The following is a 15,927-nucleotide window of genomic DNA, read 5'->3' on the forward strand; positions in this document are numbered from 1 at the left end:
ATAACAGAATTAATATATTTTAGGGGTACCCTTTTTGGGAAATTTGACCTAAAAATAGGTAAAATTCGTGTTTTTTTAAGTTTTTCATCATATGTGGGTGTGAATATTTCCACAAATACATATGCTTTGACCGTGATATTGCAGCAATGCAAAGTCATGAAGATGTTTGTTGTACAGGGTAAAGCACCAGTTCCTATTGGTTTTTGGTCTTGAGTTATATATGGGCAAAGTTTGGCATAAATTTTATGCGAGGCGTTTTGCAAGCTACTTTGACACAAAATTGCGGCCGAAATATTGTTTTGTCATAGCCAGTACTAATTTTATCACGTTTAGCAGCAAAAGTTGAGCTAGTATGCCAAATTTCAGAATCATAGCCAGTATAGAACTCTAATGGCTATGTGCCAAAGTTTGCAAAATCCTCTTAGCTGAAGCCGCAGGCTTGGGGGGGGGCCTCCAGTGAAAGGTCAACAGTGCCCAATATATTTGAGATCTGGCCCTAAAAATTTACAGAACCTCTTTTCAAACATACATGTACATCCTTATAAATTTTCAGCAAAATCGGAGAACGTCGAGTGGGGACCACTGGTCCACTTGACACGGAATGACCCATTTTTATTTATACATGACTTTTTTTATAGCGTTTTAGTCCACTTTTATGGTCAGCTGGACAAAGTTTTTGCTACGTTTATTTACCACGTTAACCGAACGGGTTAACTAGTGTTAGGTTTTTTTTTTTCTTTTTTTGCTTCATTTTTAAATTCACTCCCTGTATGGGACATTACCTTTTGATGCTCTGATTGCAGCTATACTATATTTTAACAGATCCCAAAGATTCTTAGATTGTTTTCCTGACATAATGTAACTTCATGTTAGTGGTAAAATTAGGACAATATTTTTTTGCATTGACTTGTGAAAATACCAGAAATTAAGGAAGAAAACAAAAAATTGAAAATTTCGCAATGTTCTAGCTTTGTATTTTTATGTATGCGCAGACCAGAGAGAGTTATGTCACACGAAATAAATTACCAGGAATTTAATTTCTCCAACAAAATGTACAAAACCATTTTTTAATTTTTTTTTTTTTGGGGGGGGGACCCAAATCACATTTGAAGTGACACCATTCTAAAAACTGTGCCCCTCAAGCTGCTCAAGGCCACATCCAAGAAGTTTATTAACCCTTCAAGTGTTTCAAAGGAACTAATGCAAATGTGGAAGGGGGAAAAAAAAAAAAATACATATATGCTTTTTCGCCCCCACAAAATGGTTACCCAAATTTAGCATTCTAACCAGGGTAAAAGGAGAAAATGCACCACACAATTGGTTGTGCAATTTCTCCGAAGTACTTGGATACCCCATATATGGTGGAAAACTACTGTTTGGGCACATAGGAGGGCTAAGAAGAAAAGGAGAGTTATTTGACTTTTGGAACAGAAAACTGGCTGGAATTGTAAGCGAACGACATGTTGCTTTTGGAGAGACGCAGATATACCTAAACAGGGAACCCTCCCTCAGAAGTGACCCTATTTTGGAAACTAGACACCTCAAGAATCTTGTCTATATGTGTGGGTAGCACCTTGAACCCCTAGGTGATTCACAGAATTGTACAACATTGAAGTGTGAAAATTAAAAAAAAAATCCTATTTTCACAGGAGTAGCAACAGAAAATGGACCTCAAAATTTGTCGTAAAATTTCTCCTGAGCACGCTGATAAGCCATATGTGGTGGGAAACCATTGTTTGGAAGCACTGCCGAGCTTCAAAAAGGAGTGAAGTTTTGAAGCGCAGACTGATGGAATTGTCTGTGGGCACCATGTCACTTTTGGAAAGCTCCAAATGTACTTAAACCACGGAACTCCACACCCCCTCAAGTAAACTCATTTAGGAAACTACACCTCTGAAGGAATTTTCTAAAGGCACAGATACAGTAATAACAAATTCTTTTGGTTTTACTGGTGCACAAATTAATGTGGTGGTATTTGCAAGTTGTGCGGAGTACATCAGACTAAGGGCGCTGTGTCAATAGGGTAAAAACAATTTTAGCAATTAAATAGACATCTGATAAGCTTTGAAGCAATCCTTAATGCACATGCCAGGTATCTCAGAAGGTTTCATAAATGGTAAATTGTGTCCTTTTGTATTCCTCTCTTGAAGCATATGCACCTTTTCTACGTTCTCCCCTTCATCACAGTTTGGGGAACTTCACTAGGAAAATGTTGACCTGGTACAATACAGGCACCATCAGTTTCAGAAGTACTGGGACCCTCACCTTCCTGATTGCCAAATTTTAGGACCTTGATGACTACCTCCTGAAACTGAAGTAAGCTCCCCGTATTGCCTGCACATCAAAACAGTACAAAAAGTATTGTAGAGGGCCATCTATACAATGTGGATGGCAAACTTCTTGTACCATACTTTTGCTTTTTGCATTGTTCTGTATGGATAGAAGACTTTATCTGGGAGATCTACACCTCCCATGAAAATTTTATAAATCAGGAATAGAATCTGTCTTTGGGACTTCTGTTGTCGTACCTCAGACAATGAATGAAGGGGAACTTATGTCACAGTATATTGTGGTTGACAAAATGACATCCCTTTGTCGTACTTGACCACCATCATGTCACTACATTGGGCTCCACTATCATCCTTTCTCAGGAATAGCCCAATTAGCGGCTTAAGGAAGAAGCCTAATTTTTATTCGCACCATGCCGCATGCAACTGTACCTCTGGCAGACAAACTTGAAAAGTGGGATGCTGGTATAGACCTTTATGTAGAGGAGATAACAGAGTGGCATTCAGGGGAGGTGAGCCAGGTGTCTTCAAAATCTGTGTGTGTACTCTGAGGAACGCTCGCACAGCTTGTACAGTTTAATTCAGTATCATGTCATCTTACTGGGTAAGTATTGTTGGAATTTTAGCCTCCCTTTCAAATGAAAGTTTCAACTATTCAGATTCCTTTGAGGGGTTTACGCTTCAGCAACTTTTCCTGTTTAAGTGTTAAACTACTGGCCAAAATTTATAAAGAAAGTTAGGATAGTCTTATGGAGGACACTGTGCATTATCACTATAGTGCAAAAAAAATCAAATCCTGTCCATGTTCTGGCCATATGAAATAATGGTGTACATCAGTACTCTAGTATTGTGGAAGCTCTGTTTTTCCACTATGCACATATGCAGCACAATGACCAAAAATGTCATCATTTCTGTTGCATTTACAGGGGTCCATCTGGCATATTGATGTGGCATTTTGGGTGAAAAATTGATGGGCGTACACATTTGTCTGGGCCACCATAAGAGTTAGGCTATGTGCACATATTGCTTTTTTGCTGCTTTTTTCATGCTTTTTTTTCCTGGCAGATTTTAATCAAAACTGAAAGGAAAACTGCCAGCAAAGTCTGAGAATCCTGACCAGCTGTGTACTTTCTTTTCTTCCTTGAAGATTTCATAGAAAAAAAAAACCAAAACAAAAAAAAAAACAAAAAACAAACAAACGAAGCATGTCAATTGTTTCTGCTTTTTATCCTGCGTTTATATAATCCACTGCAGTGCTTGATCACTGCATTTGCCAGCACTGACAGTTTGCCTCACACATCATGCATCCGGCCTGGTCTGTGAGGCGATCAATTGCTCAGTATCCCGGGTCGTCATGGTGACAACCCCAGGTTACCATGACAGTGATCGAGTCCCTGTGATTGCATTATAGGGACCCAATCGCCAGGGAGAGGTAAGCGATACCTCTCTGCCTCCTGACTGCTGTGATTGCAGGATCCAGTGGGATAAAATTCCAGGAGCGGTACGGGTACTGCTCAGGGCAGTGACAGCTGGGTACCAACTGTAATACCAGCTGGAAACCCGGGAGTGATCGCGGGCGTACTATGCCAGAACCCCTGCAATCGCCATGACAAAGTTTTGTGTGCAGAAAATCTACTACGTGTGCACATACCCCTATCAAATCCTCAAAAAAAAATAAATAAATAAATAAATAATATTTGAAAAAGTCAAGTTTCAGTGAGGCATGTAGTGCCAAATTGGATTCCAGAGTTGCCCGAGAAATCCAGAACAATTTTCGGTATGTGTACTCCATATCTGACCAATTGCTGAAGGGGTGGCCTCGGTCCAAGGGGGCCTTCCTGGGGGGTCCCTACTCAGTAGAAGAGGCAATGATATGCCTACTATGCTAAATAGCGTATTCACACCATTTTTACTTTATGCTTCTAGCCAGTGGGGATGTGTGTGTTAGTGGTGCTTTTATACATGTGTACTTTGTGAGGTGAGTGTAAAGGGTACCATTTTTTTTTTTTTTTTATTAAATTTACTAAAGAAAATTAAAAAGTAGAGGAAGAAAAAAAAAGTAGAAGACACTTTGAATGAAAAGAAAAAAAAAAAACAAAAACAAAGACACTTGCCACTATTTTTCTACAAGGAGGAAAACGAACGTCACTAACACTGCAACATGTTAATGCGTTACCTCCCTAAAGGGTGTGTATGGCGAATGTCGTGAACAGGTTAAAGAACCTAAAAACATCATTCATGAAGTATTTTCCCTATATTATCATTCCTACTATTAAAACTATTACTAATAATCTTTTCATATTACCATAAATTGTCATAAAATAACAGAATTGACATTACAAAGATTGCAATTTCATATTTTGCAGATTAAATGTGTCAAACATACAGTAAGGATTCCGTGATATTAAGTCCCAGCATTTGATTTACTGAGATACTAATATTAGGGAAAATAAAACAACTGGGATTTATCAAGTGTTGTCAAGTGATACATGAAGCCAACAACACCGAGAAATCACTATGACATCAAGTAAAAAAAGTAAAATAATGTGAAGAATTTAGTTACAATCTTCAGGAAAAGTCATGGGAAATGTCATCTGGCACAACAAGTATTAAACTATCAAATTTAATGTACGTTGCTACAGATGCTGAAGGAAATCAACTAGCATCCAGTTTTCTAGTAGAAGAACATAGACGAGAACATGAAGTGCATTTTGCTTGGCACTGTACTGGGCCATGTTGGTGATCGACTGCCATCAGATTCCACAGAAATCCCTAGTGGGTGCTCTATTCTCCACATCTCTCAGCACCTGTGTGGATTCTTACGAGACATAGGATGGTTAAGGACTTTTTTTTGTTAAAGATCCTATTTGGGGTTGTTTACCCCTTTTCCCCTGTGCCATAATTCACAATCATAAGCATGCAAAATTATGCTTGAAGAAAAATTCCTTTGAGATGGTTGGAACCAGAGGGTGAGATGAGGCTAGTGTGTCTAACCTGATCACAATGAGATCTCACTGCTGACAAGTGCAGGGAGGACAGCAGTACTGTACTACACCGATCCACATCTATCCCAGGCATCAGGAAATAATGGCCTGGTACACAGAATAGATGTTGTATATGACACTCTGCAGCTCCCATCTCACAGCACTGACCACGTGGGGAGGGAAAGGAGAGCGGAGCTGTGTCTTTACATACACCGTTCTGCATCTATACCAGACACAGCTCAGCTCGCCTCCCCAGGTCACACACACAGATTTCACTACTGACACCTACTGTGAGGAGGGGGAACGACAGAAGAGCTGTGTGTCCAGAGTAGGTATATTTAAGGCCCTGTGCGCACTAGAAAAAGGATTTTTCTCAAGAAATTTCTTGAGTCTGAAAGATTAGCGCACTTGCATTAAAAAAACGCACCGAAAACCGCATGCGTTACCCCGTTTTTTCCGCAGGTTGGTCCCTGTGGTTTTTTTTACCATTATCTATGGCAAAAAACGCAGCAGAAAAGAAGTGACATGGTAATTTTTCTCAAGAAATTCTGCAGAAAGAATTTTCTTGAGAAAAAAACAAAACAGTGTACGCACAGCTATTTTTTTCCCCATAGGTTTTGCTGGGGAATGTCTGCAGAAAGGTTGCAACCATTTTCTCAAGAAATGTCTGCAGCAAAAACGCAAAAAAAGCGGATAAAAACGCCGTGTGCGCACAGGGCCCATCAGCAGCAGTCTCTTCCGCATGTATTTGGAATCACAGCAGATGCCTACAGCCAGATCTCTTACCTGATTGGACATATTAGTCTTGCCATAGATCACTGCAAAAGCTTTTCTGAGGGCATTTCTTTTTGCCTGCAAATAACTGGGCAAAATGATGCAGGGGAAAATATTAAAACTCTTTTAAAAAGAAGAGCAGGTGCTAAAGCCTTCTTAGTTGTAGAGGAAATTAACAACTGTTAGAAGCCATTATCACTGCAATGAAGATAAGAAACCAAATATAAACTTTCATTCAGTCCTTTAGCTACTCTATGATGTGCACAAGAGCAACAGAGTAGAGGGGAGCATCCCCCCCACAAATTATTAGGTTTCCAGAACTACTATGAAAAGCCACAATGTAGTATTTGTGATTGATGAGGACTGCTTAAAAAACATCCAGGTCCAACAAATACATCTTCAACTTGGAATTTAGAACTAGGAGAAACTGTCGTTCTTATGCTTCTTCATCAAGTTATCACTTATTTTTAGATTTGTGAAAAGATTGGAGATTAACCTTCCATAACCAAATCACGCGCCCTACTAACCCACAAGTCAACCTGATTGACTGAATTACACATACAGACGCTATGGTGTCTAGAATAATATATTAATAAATAATAATAATTATTACTACAGACCTGGCCAAAAAGTTTTGATAAAGACAAATTTTGGATATCAAAGATTCCTGCTTCAGTGTTTTTAGATCTTCTAAAGTCAGACCTTTCCATTATTGCTGACGTAAAATTAGAAGAGTTTCATAGGTTTCATAATCTTTTACTAGCCAATACATCAAGATTATGTAAAAGATTCAATATTTAAAGTATTCTTCATTTCAAGACTCTGTATTCGGACCAACGTCTGGACCGAATCCTGACTGATGGTAACTAGGGCTGAGCGGATCCGGACTATAAAAGTCGGGATCCGCGCGGTTTCAACGATTTTTGGGTGCCGGACCCGGGTGCGGGATTCAAGGTGCATGATCCGGATTCGGCAATTAAATTAAAAATAAACAAAAGAAGAAATAAGTGCGTTTCATTCTTACCGAGACTATTATGGTGGCACACTGCTTCTGGGTCACGTATTCACTTCCTGTACTGTATAATCGCATACACATAGCTTTCAGTGTTTTCCCTGCCCACCGGCAGTCCTCTCGTCTGATTGATTACAGTCTGTCGCACCCCCAGCCTGTGACAGTGTCTGCTGCAGTCATCGCAGCTCAGTCATAGGCTACACTCAGAGCTGGCAGCCTTCTCTATGGCTGCTCGCTCTGAGATGTAGCAGAGCTGGATGTGTCGTCGCGAGACCTAGTGTGGATTACGCCGGACCTGCAGGGTGTTGGGGGTTAATAAAGAGGAGAAGCAGGGTATGCGTTTGGTACTTTATTCCAAATAAAGGATTTTTCTACAGTGGAACCTTGCTTAATGAGAACAATCCGTTCTGGGACTGTGCTTGTTAATCTAGTTACTCGTTCAGCAGAGCAAGATTTCCCATAGGAAATCATTGCAATGCTGACAATTCATTCCACAATGTGTTAAATGTCCCATCCTGGTCCCCTATTCTATCAACACACACACACACACACACACACACACACACACACACACACACACGCACATACATTATATGCTCACCTTACCTTCCGTCCCATCGCCGTCCTGTAACCATAACGACGAGGGCGGAACTTTCTGCCAGAGAGCTGACGTCAAAGCAGAGCCGCTTGCCTCTGATTGGCCAGCGTGCTGCCTTTCACAAGCGGTGACAGGAACCAGGAAGTTCCTGCTTCGTTGCTATGGATGCCGATGCCTGGAGCAGAGCAGAGCGGCGCACTACAGGACCCAGGAGGCCGGCGATGAAACGGAAGGTACAGATATTATATGCTCACCTTACCTTCCGTTCCACCGCCGGCCTCATGGTACTTGTAGTTCGCCGCGATGTACCCGGGAACTACAAGAACCAGGAGACCGGCGGTGGAACGGAAGGTAAGGTGAGCATAATACTGTACGTGTGTGCGTGCGTGCATGTGTGTTTGTGTGGACTGCAAGTGCGGGTTAGAGCTCGGTGGATGGACGGAACCGGAAGTGTGTGATGTGAGGATTTCGCTCGTACAGCAAAGCTTTCTCGTAAAGCGGGTTACAAATTTACAGAAAGCTTTGCTTGTTAAGCGAAATTCTCGTTAAGTGGGTTACTCGTTAAGCGAGGTACCACTGTATATGTATGTTTATTTACAGGTTTGTGATGCAGGTATCTGATCGACTCCTGTGCAATCACAAACCATGGGCTTAGTAGCAGCTGTGTGCTGCTATTAACCCCTTATTACCCCGATTGGCACCGCATCAGGCCAACGGGAATGGCTGGTATTGCACCAGGATTGTCATATTAATAGATGCGGCAATACCGGGCGGCTGCGGGTTGAGAATACCAGCCCCCAGCTGGCGTTATGGCTAAGGATGAAAATTAGGGGGAACTGCATGTCTTTTTTTTTTTTTTTTTTTTTTTTCCTTCAATTAATCTAAAAAAAAAAAAAAAAAAAAAAAAAGCCGGAGTCACACTTGCGAAAGATACACTGCTTTTCCCGCCCACCGGCCATCCTGTCGCCTGTGATTGGTTTCAGTCTTCTGACACTCAGGGTGGGGGCGCGTCTAACTGCAACCAATTACACGTGCCGGTGGGCGGGCAAAACAATGAATATTGAGTTGTCTGCTCCAGAAGGGAAAAGAGTGACCTGGAAGGCATGTGCCGCCATGACACAGCCTCGGTGAGTATGCCGCCCTCCTCCTACCCCCCTATCCCCTCCACAAACGTTTTGAATCTCCGGATTCCTGTCCCCTTTGACTTATATGGGCACCGGATTCCGGAGCAGATCGGACTCTAAAATCTGGCTGTGATCTGCCGGTCACAGTTTTTCGCGGGTTCGATCAACTCTAATGGCAACCCATTCCTGTGTAATCGGTGCTTGGAGTTTATCACAATTTCAGATTGAGATCTAGGAATTTCCTGGCTATGGACCCAACATTTCAATGTTTTATTCACTGAGCCACTTGTTACTTTTGCCTTCTGACATGGTGCACCATCAAGGAGGAAAATTGTTCCAACGTGATTGCTTCTGGAGAAGGTGCTCTTGTAGGATCACTCGTTATTCATGGCAATGTTCTTAGGCAAAAAAAAAAAAAAGAAGAGGGAGCTCACTCCCTTGGATGGAAACCAAACCTTCACGTTAATGGTCTCAGGATGCTCTACTGTTAGCATGACCGCTCTCATGGAAGCGCTCTCTCCACACAATCTTCCAGCTGACCCAAACATGCTGGAGGGGGCTTGATCAGAGTAAACACTAACCCAGTCCAACCCCTGTACATCCTGCATAATGTCAGTGTGTCCTTGATGTTTGGTTTGAATAGAAGTGACTTCTTTATTGTCCTTCTTGACACCAGTTAAGTCTACAAAAGCCTTTCCCTCACAGTGCTTCAAGATGCGCTGACACCTGCCTATTGCCATTCCCAGACAAGAATTTCATTGATGTTGTACTGATTCCGTAGCTAAATCCTCTTAAGGTGGCTGTCATGTCACTTGGACTTTCTTGGGTGCCCTGAATCCTTCTGGACAGTAACTGAACCTCAAGCTTTGAAGAGCTTGTTAATCCGATAAATGGCTGATTTAGGGGCAATCTTATAAGCAGCAATGGCCTTGCCAGTAAAGCTCTTTTGATGCAAACCAATGCTGACTGTACTTCTTTACATGAAGGTAGCCATGGTTAATAGACTGCAATGATTTCAAACACCAGACATCTTAAATAAACCAGTCTGCCTTTATAATTCAGTCAGCGTGACAATGACATCAGATGCCTTGTCCTCGTTTACAATGTCTCCTGAGCCAACAAGAACATCACTGGAATGATGCCAGCCGTAGGTCATTTTGTGGCAGTACTGAAATTCTGTAAAAGCTGTTTTTGTGAGTAAGGTAATTTTCCATGGCAAGGAACGACTTTGCAATTTCTTTGCAATTTGTTGAGTCACTCTTCATAATCTAGCATTAATGCAAATAGCTACTATAATTGAAATGAACATTTAGGCTACAGGTTGAACTAGATAGAGTCTCCCTTCAACCTTAAAAACTATGAAACTATGAAACTATGAAACATTGACACAAATTTTGGTTTCCAATCGCCAAACTTTGGCCATGACTGTAGTTTGTTATAAATGGTTATGACGTTACACTTCAATACTTAAAGCACCACACAAAGGATTTTTGTTCTTTCCACTGGAGTAGTGTTTCTTATCTAAGCTCCCTGAGCCTAGTCCTATACTCAGCTGCTGCCTTCACCTTCTACCATCGCTCCCATTGGCATCAGGCAGTTTGTGACCTGCTGGCTGCTCCAGTGTTTCAAGGAGCAAGCCAGGGTCACTGTTCAGTGCAAGCCTATGAGAGACTCGTTCTGGCTCTCAGAAATTTATTGAGAGTCTGTGACTAAGGCTATGTGCGCACGTGTGCGCTCAGCACCGCACCGAAAATGTGCGCTTCAGAGCACAGCTAAAAAGCTGCGTTCTGAAGCGCATGGTGCCGGCAGATTCGTGCGCTCTGCATGCTGCCTCTCCCTATAGACAGCATGCAAACCGCACGAAAGAAGTGACAAGTCACTTCTTAGAACTCAGCAATTCGGCAAGCAGCCGAATCGCTGCGTTCTAACATGCCACGTGCGCACGGCTCCTGCACAATCTCCATAGATTGTGCAGGGGACGCAGGACGCATGCAGTTACGCTGCGGTGCAGAACGCAGCGTAACTGCATGTAATACGCACACGTGCGCACATACCCTAAAATGATGGGTGAGCCTAATTATTTGACTGAGGATCGAGGTGCTTGTGTACTCGACCGAGTATCAAGGGGGTTTGGGTGTGTCATTCGTGAAAAATCAAACGGAAACACAGTCTTGCTTCACTGAATGATGTGAGCAGGCACTCCGGTGAGTCCCTTGTAGTCTGAATGGCTCTCACTGGAGGTAAAAACAAGGTTTTCGAATTTAGTGTGTCCCAAGAAAACAAAAGAAAAAAAAAACTCCACTTTCCTTCCAAATCATTGACCATTATACTCTTTCCTTGAGTTGAGTGTCTGACCTCCTTGACTCCAGTAAAGAGCACTTGAGCATCGTAGTGTTCACTCATCATTTTGAGTACTGAGCACTGTACTGCTCCCCCTTCACCATTTCTGACCAGCAAGAAGTGGTGGTCACAAGGTGTCACCACGGGATCCTAGCAGCACCGATAAAAAGGTTCAAACGTTAGAGGGTAAATGATTGGAGGCAGGTACCTTAAAATTAAAAATCACCACTACAGTGCTATATAAAAAAAAAAAAAACAAAAAAACAAAAAAAAAACAAAAAACACAAAACAAACAGACACACACTGGAGTGGCGCTTTAAGTTATGCAAGAGAAAAAAAAATAAATAAAAATCACATTTAAATATTAGGGCATGAATTTCATGCTGTTTGTAATCACGTTTCCGCCGCTTTTTGACATTCAGATTAGAATATTCTGTGCTAATTCAGTCATTAAAGACCCTCAGACGTTCTTTCCGCTTTGAGTTATAGACAAACAGAACAGACTGTGACAGATACTTCATATGGAATTAAAGTGACAACGACTGTGAGAAATGAGGCTAAATGAGCCAGGCCTAAAACTACCTGTAAATGGTAGTATCTTCAGCTCACCTGCTGCCCGGACTGCTCAGCCTTGCGGGTGCCTGGAATCCAACGGTCTATCCCAGCCGGTAACGAAGATGTGAGAAGGAAAAAGGGGAACGATCCGGCACAAGTCCTCCTTATGTTAAAACATTCGAGTCTTTATTTAAACATTATTAAAAACCATAGTGAAGGCCGAAAAAATCGCTTAAGTGGTAAAGTACAGTTCATGAGGGCTTTACGCGTTTCGGACTAATAATAAAACCAACGAGTCCTTAATCATAAGATTATGATCACTTATGATTAAGGACTCGTTGGTTTTATTATTAGTCCGAAACGCGTAAAGCCCTCATGAACTGTACTTTACCACTTAAGCGATTTTTTCGGCCTTCACTATGGTTTTTAATAATGTTTAAATAAAGACTCGAATGTTTTAACATAAGGAGGACTTGTGCCGGATCGTTCCCTTTTTCCTTCTCACATCTAAAACTACCTGTAGATCTCTAGATCTGTCATACATAGCTAGGTTGTTTGTGTGCTTATGAACACACGGCATCATCTTCACAATAAATGACACATTCGCCCCATGCCAGTTAGGTTGCCTTCACATTTTACCATTTTTGCGGTGTTAAATGATCAATCAGTAAATATTTACTGGTCGGCGGTCGTTTAATAGACATTCACATAGTCCGTGCATACGTCAGCTGCACACTGATAATGGATGGTTCAGTGTGCACAGGCTGCCATTGTGGTGTTTACAAAAGGATAAAACGCTATGGAGAATGATGGGCTCTTGGAGAAAACAAAATTTCAAGCAACGGAAGAATGTTTTGCTTGTTTATATAGAGTGATCGGAAGCCTGTTTAGACGGCAGTATTATTGGAAAAGGAAGGCTCGCTCTCGATGACTGTGCAATGTAAATGCACCTTTAGTTTCGCATTGAGCTTCTCAAACGGTTCTTCAGGGGCTTTGCCAGATGACTCAGGTATCTTGGTCCGTCATAAGAGCTGAAAGTCTATGTCTAAATGAAAAATATGGCTTAATTTCTCTTTAGTCTCCTGTAAGGTTACTGCAGTCACTTACAGAATTACAATGCCTTTGGCGATTACAGACTCCCCAGCGGTGCCTCTTACAATCAGGGGTGCCTCGAATAGAGACATACTCTAGCACACGTTTCTATTTTTATGTATCCGTTTTATTAATATTTAAAAAACACGCAGTACACAAGGAACCCATTTTCTCCAAAGACCTGCATGATCGCAGAAGCCCTACAGCACTATAAAAGATCCAGAACAGATTATTCCAAAATATTAACGGTTTGATGACATTTTCGTCAAAGTGGAAATATAAGTGGAAATATGCAATGAACAGAAGCATGTGTTTCTCCAGGACTGCCTCTGGTCATAGACAGCAGATAGCCATCAGCAGCGTGTACTCATTTACATAGAGTAGACATAGGGATACACACGAGAGCCTCCCCTGGAGGTGCTAGTAATGTCCAGGGAACATCAAGCAACTAATGGCTTAACTCCCATCGTACCTTGCCCTGCCGGCATTCCACAGTCCAATGAGGCATTAGACTGAACTGCAACAAAATAAGGAAATTTACTTAAACAGGATCCATTAAACAGATTTAACAATACAATCTGCATACATTTTAATTAGATCTGTTAGACCTGATGAGGCTGATGTACTTTCTTTGAAAATCTATGGTAGGATCGCTACATAGTCCTGACATTTAACAGGGTGGTTCACCCATATTTATTATTCGCTAGATAAATATTATGTTGAGAAACAAACGCTCTCTCAAATACCTTATGTTAGCAATAGTGCCTGTGAGTGTCCCAGGCTCCCTGACCTCGAGGATCCAGTGATGTCACGTCAAGTTCCGAACCATGTGACACCCCCGCGGCCGGCCGCAGTCTTCCGGAGTCACTGGGCTGTGGGCGGTGTTTAACCGCTCGCCACAGCCCAGCATCCCGCCTGCTTGCGGTGCTCTGCTGTGAGGGAGGAGGGAGCTGATGGGCTGTCACGCTGGGCTGTGCTGAGCCGTGAAACACCGCCCACAACCCAGTGACTAAGAAAGACGGCCGCGGGGGTGTCACATGGTTCGGAACTTGACGTGACATCACCAGATCCCCGAGGTCAGGGAGCCCAGGGTCACGCGATGGGGAACACCAGTCCGCAATAGCGTCTCTCACAGGCACTATTGCCAACATAAGGTAATTGAGAGAAACAGTTTCTCAACATATCGATCTAGCAAATAATAAATATACTGCAGGTGAATCACTTCTTTAAATGAGCATTTTAGGAGTCCAGCAAAAGAGTAAGTTTATGAGTGCAAGTGTGTTCAATCCCTCCCCGGCCAGCCTGACTGTCAGGCCCAGCTTGTACTGAACAGTGAAATCTCATCAACGAGGAGGGGGAACACTCAGGCTAGATGGGACAAGACTGAATTAACCACCGGAAAAGAGCAACTTTAACTCCTTCACGACTGGCCGATTTCGCGCTTTCCGTTTTTTGTTTTTTTTTCCTGCCATTCTTCTGAGAGACGTAACTTATTTTTCAGTCAATATGGTAATGTGAGGGCTCGTATTTTTCCGGAACAAGCTGCACTTTTAAATGAAACCATGAGTTTTACCATATATAGTGTACTGGAAAACGGCAAAAAAAATCCAAATGTGGAAAAATTGCAAACAAAAAGTGGGATTGCACTATTCTTTTTGAGATTTTTTTTTTCACAGTGTTCACTATGGTGATGCCTCATGTCCGTGTGAGTTCATAGATACCAAACATGCATCAGTTTCCTTTTATTTCGGGGTAAAAAAAATGTTAAAAAAATTCAGAAGTTTGAAAAAAGTGGCGTACGTTTTGCCCCATTTTCCGCAACCCATAGCACTCATTTTTTGGGATCAGCGACACCTTATGTTTTGTGTCTCGAGCTGTCGTTTCTAATGGTACCATTTTTGCACAGATGCTAAGTTTTGATCGCCTGTTATTGCATTTTGCACAAAATTTGTTGCGACCAAAAAAAACGTAATTTTGCGTATGGAATTTTTTTTGCTGCTACGCCGCATACTGATCAGATTAATTGATTTTATATTTTCATAGATCGGTCATTTCTGAACGCGGCGATACCAAATTTCAATTTTTTTAACCCTTTGATTTTCAATGGGGCGAATGGAGGGTGATTTGAACCTTGTTTTTTAAAAAATTAAAAAAACTTTATTTTAATTTTACTAGTCCCCCTAGGGGTTAGAACGATCAGCAGTCTGATCGCTCATTCATTTCTTCTGATCAGAGCAGCACCGCTCAGACCAAGAAGAAATGATCATCTCTTGTAACAAGCAGCACTCGGCTGTTTCTTACAGGATCTGAGTCATGTGAGCACAGGAGTCATCACATGACCCTGTGCTACCATGACAACCACCGGATCCACGTGATCACGTCACATGACTTCCGGTATCGGCCTGTGAGTAACGTTATATTGTGATCGCTATTATAATGGCACTGTCAGCGCCATTTAAGGCGTTAAAAGGCACGGGTGGAAAGGGATTTTGCTCCTGCCTAGCAGGCACACATTAGCTGTACAAATCAGCTGAGATGTGCGCCGATCTCCCCTGGCTGCCGGCAGCAGCCGGGGGAGATTAACACTCTGACCACTATGACGTAATTTTACTGCTCACAGTCGTTAAGGGTTTAGCGTACACCACTCATCAGGCCCAAGAGGTTCATTCAATAATGCATGCAGTTTGTATTATACTTTCTGGTGACAGATCTGCTTTATATGGTGTCTGAGCCAAAACAGACAAGAAAATAAGCACATAGCTCTGTACGCATACAATTCCTATAAAAATCCCAGCTTTAGTAGTGTAACTGCTCCTTCTGTACTGCAGATACTGAAGTGTAATCAGACATGCTAATTAGGGTGCTCAGTGCACCTTTGGCATGGTGAAGAGGCGCAGTGCAGTCCAGCAACTGTTTTTTGCATTCCCCTGCCTTTTCCACTGGCGATCGATAGCGGTGGCTTGAGCTTCTCTGCAGTTATTGCTTCAGGCAAGCCAGAGCTGTCAATCACCAGTGAGGGAACCCAGTGGGAAAAGGATATGTTTGATGAAACGACATTTTCTGCAGAGCAGGGGCAGCAATAATACCACTAAAGCTGCAATTGTTATAGGGGCTATAGGCCTCACAACGGTGTATGCTTAGCTTATACTGTCAGCTTGGG

At 42.2% G+C, this 15,927-nt stretch overlaps 1 protein-coding gene across 1 annotated transcript in view; it reads right to left on the reverse strand.

The window, feature by feature from the left end:
* Window positions 1-15,927, reverse strand: part of AGPAT5 (1-acylglycerol-3-phosphate O-acyltransferase 5) — a 127,744-nt gene that overhangs the window by 71,428 nt on the left and 40,389 nt on the right. The window lies entirely within an intron of this gene.

Source organism: Anomaloglossus baeobatrachus, chromosome 3, assembly GCF_048569485.1.
Source record: "Anomaloglossus baeobatrachus isolate aAnoBae1 chromosome 3, aAnoBae1.hap1, whole genome shotgun sequence".
Taxonomy (NCBI): domain Eukaryota; kingdom Metazoa; phylum Chordata; class Amphibia; order Anura; family Aromobatidae; genus Anomaloglossus; species Anomaloglossus baeobatrachus.